The sequence below is a fragment of the Anas platyrhynchos genome, chromosome 4 (genome assembly GCF_047663525.1).
Source record: "Anas platyrhynchos isolate ZD024472 breed Pekin duck chromosome 4, IASCAAS_PekinDuck_T2T, whole genome shotgun sequence".
Taxonomy (NCBI): domain Eukaryota; kingdom Metazoa; phylum Chordata; class Aves; order Anseriformes; family Anatidae; genus Anas; species Anas platyrhynchos.
The window spans coordinates 6140773-6146772 of record NC_092590.1 but is presented as its reverse complement, the minus strand read 5'-3'; positions in this window follow the sequence as shown (position 1 = coordinate 6146772).

The following is a 6000-nucleotide window of genomic DNA, read 5'->3' as shown; positions in this document are numbered from 1 at the left end:
GTAAAAATGATACAGCACCACCTTGGAAGCACTTAGCATTTTGGGGGATATTTAAAGCAAAATATACTTGGTTCCAGAGACGAAAAAAGGAAAAAAGGATGTACATGCTTTATTAGGGCTTCTAGTAGAGTTTAGTTTTCTGTGTGCGATCAGTGTCACACTTTTAATCTGGGAACGTCCCAGGTGCCTAACATTTGTTTTTGCTTGTGTAGAGGCAAGTCACTCGAGAAAACAGACAGCTGAGCACTGGTGGGCTACTGGCATCGCTGTACAATCCATAGGGCTGCTGGATCTCTTTTGCTCAATGACATCTGGTAATCCTGTTGATTGGGCACTCCCTGAGAGGAATGAATGCTGGCTTCTGCTGTGTTTTATCCTCACCTTTTCTTGTTGCAATGGCCCTTGAGTAGGATCACATTAAGCTTTCAAAAAAGAGATGAGTGCTACACTCCTTCCATCCTTGTGAGACGTCCAGTGACCATTTTTTGAGCCAGTCCAAAACCTCACATTCTTAGATGAGAAAAATATTGGTGTAGAGTTTCTCCCAAAGAAAAAGATCATCTATATTTTTACTATTAAGTCCACTACATAATCATCTGAACTGTCACAACTATATACTGTAACGTTGAACGTCTATTTGTAAGCTTAGCCCTGTTTTTCCTACTATGAAGTAGTTTTTAAAAGACCAGTAAAGTTTTCTGTAAGCCTACGTTATAGCCAGCTCTTGATTTCACTTGTACTGATGCTGATCTGCTTGCAGTAAATACTGTACGTAACACAAATGGGCCACCAGCTATTGGACTCACCACAAAGTGACATGTGCAATATGCCAGTATTATGCTGTACTTAAAATCAAAAATGAATGCTAAAAAAAATCCTTGCATAGTAGAAACTGAGAAACATTAACATAAAATGACTACCATCTTTGGGCTTTGAATAAACATGAACTCTCAAGAAAACACTTCAAAATTCCAGCTATTTCTCCCCTCACTTCCCCTGTGCCCCATTCTGTTGCCGAAAGTAATCTATCAGAATAAATACACACAATGCTATACAACTGGAGTACTCCACTTCTGTGGGTCATGTATGCTCACCCATACTGGAAAAGGTAACAGTCATCTCTCCTCTGTTTGCACCAAACTTGTCACTCTCTTATAAAAACAGTCCAGGTGAATTTGAAGAAACCTACCGTAGAGCTATCGATCCTTCTCAACTGCCAGGTAAAAATACGAAAGCACCCAGAGCGCCCCAGAAAGGGCTTTATAGTCCAGCATGAAACATTCACAGAATGACTGTTGGTAAGAGAGAGCCTCTTTAATGTGTATTGTAGGGACGGTTAAGAAAAACAAAAACAAAGAAACAACAAAACACAGCAAACCACTAAAAAGAAAATATGTGGGAAGTAATATAAAAATTTTTGTTCACACTTACCAGTAGGAAACAAGAATTAACCTACTCGTGGGAAACAACAACTTGGATTTGATGAGAGTAAATAACTGAGGGAGGAGTCACATCTCTATTTTCATCAACTTTACATGAAGATATGCAAATGTACATGTTAATTTGTTAAATTGTTCACCTGTTCTGGACTCTTGAATGCAAACTGGTATGTTGGTAAATGTACTGTGTTCAGTTACTTAATAATTGCACAAACATCTTCTCCGTGGTAAAACTGGTTTAAGAATCCTATCCCTTTCCCACCCAAAGCTTATTTTCTTTTATTCTCCTTTCTTATGCTGATGCAGCTTCTTGTCCAATAACCTTGAGAAACCAGATCGGTATAATGACCATTATACCATGACATTATCCAGTGGGTTAAAATACAGTCTTTGAAAAAAATTGGCTTTTAACTGTGATCAAAAGCATGAGTAAGTATCTGATGTGAGGAGAGGAGGCACCTTTTAAGATAGCATTGTCCCTAGGGAAAAGGTAGAAAAATAACAACAACACATGTGCAACATGAGCATCAACATTTGAGTGCACCACGGTGATTCTGGAGACTTGACCTCTGAAACCAAAGGGGACGTGAGCATTTAGGCACTTTCAACATCGTGAACTGGCAGTCCATGAACTGCATCCCAAGGAAAAGCTGCTGTGCTCCAGGTGGAGATCAAACTGCTCTGCCAAGCAACCCTTCTAACAGGAATTCATACCCAGTGAAAAATAAACATAAAAAGCTTCATCTCTTAGCAATGCCTCTGGAAACCGATTCAGGAAGAGGAAGAGGAAGATTCAGGAAGAGGAGCTTCATTCCAACTTGCGACTGCAAAATTGCTGCTTGGCTGTTATCCCACCTACAGTGGTACTTACATTTCATGGTTTTTGATGAGTCCAAGAAAGAGAAAATTTTGTTTCAGTGTATGCCGAGAAGCACTCACAGTTGAATAGCAGAGTAGCCACGCTCACAGCTCATGCTAAAACTCTAGCTCAGGCTGGACAGCAAATATTCAGATGCCCATTTTGCCCCAAGAACTTAATCAAGTTAAGTATGCTGAAAACATGGTAAGCTCTCAAATTCATGAATCCCTGATTCAGGCTAGTGAGGGACAGAGGCATCACCTACAAGCATCAGAAAACAAACAGGGCGGCACAAGCAGTACAGTGAGAGGGTGAAAACTGAGTTTAAGACAGATTTTCTGACAACAGAAAGAAATACAGCTCAACTGCAAAGGGGCTTAGCAAAGAGAGATTCCGGAAGGGAATTCTGTTATCACAGGATACTGTGGTGGTTAAGGGGTAGGTGGATTAATCGGGTATCGTAAGAAAGGAGGAGAGTCATGGGTACTCAGGGTAGGAGTGACAGTGTCAGACCAGGACAGTGTTGACAGGTGAAGGGCAAGTTGCAGGGACAGCATCAAGGAGAATGCAAATGTGAAATATCACCCTGTGTCTACTACCCCTTATACTGGGGTTTTATGAATCTCAGGTCAATCTCTTTCACTCAAGCCACAATTCAGAGTTTCTGCAACACCCACTAGAGAAACACTCCTTGCCCATTAATATCCTCTGTCACATTCCAGGTGACCATAGCACAGTCATCAGCTGCTTCCTACACCAGTCTCTGGGGTTCCTGCCTTTTTGCTTATACTGGGATTGCCACAAAACTTTTAGCAGATCTGCCACCTAGCAGAGCATCCTGAGATTTCTTTGGGAATCCTGTGGTACAGGGTACTTGAGGTAGTGGCTGCCAGGTTCACAAGGTCACCACAGGAGACGCGTGCATACATCAACAAGGTGTCAACTAGAAATGAGGCAGTAATATACAATGGGCATGTAGGTACTATCACCAGCAGCTAAGGTAAAATCACAATGTCTATAAGCTTTCAAAATCTGATCTCTGCAGTTGCTTTGTCCTAGGTAAGCCCCCAAAATAACTGCTGTGCAAGGGAGGCAAGAGCTCAGTAGACCAGGAACATCTTTCACCAATGTGTTAATATACTTCAGTGATACTAGAAGCACTCTTAATTCTACCACGACGTCCTGGAGCTGAACTTTTTGTCTCTCACTCTTGTACTTACCCCAGTCCAGGACGCAGGATATGACAACAGTTTTGTATCATGTTTAAGTTAGTGCCTTGCTTTAACATCGCAGGGGTGTGTACCTGGGAGTAGTCTCTTTCTCCATCCTTACTGAGGGTTTCACTTTTGTTTAAGTACCAATATTCAGCAGTAACTTCACTTACAGAATGAGCCATTGGGCACAGGAACGTGTGCTCTTACCTCCATTCTAAGGCTGATTGTTTGCTCGCATGGTCCCTTGACTACATGTGTTACTTTAGCGATCTGTGACTGCCACTGCCTCGGTCCTGGGCAGCTGTCTTCTCAGAGAGCCAACCCTGAATGCCTGAGAAGGGTGGGAAAAGGAGTGGTGAAAGAGTGGAATGAACTCTTCCTTCCCAGCTCAGGGTTGTTTTGTTTGCCACAAACTCTCTCTCAATGCAGTGGGCTGTTTATTACAACTTTGCTCCCATCTCCTTCTGCACTGGCTTGCTAGGACACAAGGCAATACCTGACAGTGAGCAGGGAACTTAGTGACGCTGGCTGCTGTTTTTTCTGACCTGACTCGAGGCAGTGACTTTCTGCTATGGGCTGAGTTCAGGGAACAGAAAATATAAGACCTAGGCTCCAACAGCCTTTCACCGATGAAAGGTGAATCAGATTCCTGGTAAATTCTGTGATTTAATGCAACTTTTCAGAGGATATTCTGTGGCTACACAGACTCAGCGCTTACTATTTTAACCTCCTAGGAAAGACAGTTTGTCCCAACCATTTTCCACACTCAACTATCTAACTCTGCTAACTAATTAGAGGGCATTAATCAAAAAAGTCGTATGGGACAAATTCCAAATTATTTTCTAAGATGGTCCAGCCCCATAGCTGGGTTCTGGCAACATCTTTAAAGAAAGAATGTAACATTTCTTTAAATATGGATAAACTGCTCTCCCATCTGTTCACCCTGTAAATCCTGTTTTCTCTTAACTTGTTTTCTTTGCACTTGGTTCTTTTTCCCTCACACTGTGTGATGAGATGTTCTCCTCTTCCCCAGACTTACTCTCTCTGGTGCCTTTTCCCTGGGCTCAGAGCCTGGACAGGAGTATGCTGAAAATAAGCAGCCTCGCACTGCTGTTCTGGAGCAGACAGGCATGCAGAATTGCTGCTTTCTCCTCACTTTACATGCATGCTGTCTTGGAAGTGGATCCTGCAACACTCCCATTTGTTCTGCTCTGCCATAGGTATCTGTGTAAGAGAGGGAGGGGAAAGAGGAAAGGCTTCTAGTTTGCTATACACTGGATTCCTTTCATATTAGGCATAGATAGGCCTCAGTATAGACAAGTCTCCCCTCTCATGGACGTCACAACCTCCCTATACTCCTGGTACAGGCATGTAAGGCCTCTGCTACAGTGGCTATCTTTACAAACATTTAGCAGGTGGACTTAGCAGCACTGGACCTTTAACCTGCAGCATCCTTTCTGAATTTCACCCACAGCTCCTTCTCTGTATTTTATTTATTAGGAAGAAAGAAGCTGAGTCTCCTTAAGAAATTTGGATCAGTTCTCCGGCTAATATTTTGTTAACTAATGGTCGTTTCCTAACATGAGTTACATACAAATTATGACTGTGTAAATTTAAAAAGAAAGAATCTCCCCTCTCCCCCTCCCCAAGAATATTAATAAATTTGCTGCAAGGATGCTTTCTATGGAGATGATACATTACAAAAGATTAATACCTCACTGAAGAAATGGTAAAGTTTATCTTTAAAACAATGAACTCTGGGTTTCATATATGACTACAGGACTATACAGACTATATGACTATATATGTATGACTATAAGGACTATATTTTCTTAACTGTGTCCTGGGAGCCCATTTTTAAGAAATGGAATCAATGTGATTCCTTCAGGAATGTATACGGTGTAAATTCAAGATCAAGCAAACGGGCATTTTTAACCTCTGAAATACTGTGTATTCCTTACTCACATTACATTGCACGAAGGCACTGAGTTCAGAACAAATAGCATCTTCTTGTGCTCTCCTAAATAGAAAACATTGTTAAGAAAACCACCAGGAGGCAGCATATTAAAACTCTTGTGCTATAAAGGATATCCAGAACAATATAAAAATCAATGCTCCCCAAATCCTCGATCTGACATTTAGCAAATTTATTCCGACCACCCCTCTCCTAGTTATTATGCTTTACACACTTCTTCTTATCTACATACCTGAAATTAGTAGTGAATCCACTGCTATCAAACAGCTTAGTGCAGGCACACAGTTAAAATGGAAGTCAGTCTGATTTCTGGAACAGCATTTAGTGGAAAAAAAAAAAAAGTAGACAAAGTAGGTAGAACTGATATGAAAAAAAAAATATAAAATCACCCAGCCTAAACCACTTTTACTTCCTCTGAGGTTTACCGAAATGTTCCAAACCTCTGAGGTCTCCTATAACTTTATTTATTTATTTTTACAGATACATAGCAAAATGCCTCCAAAAGGGAAGCAC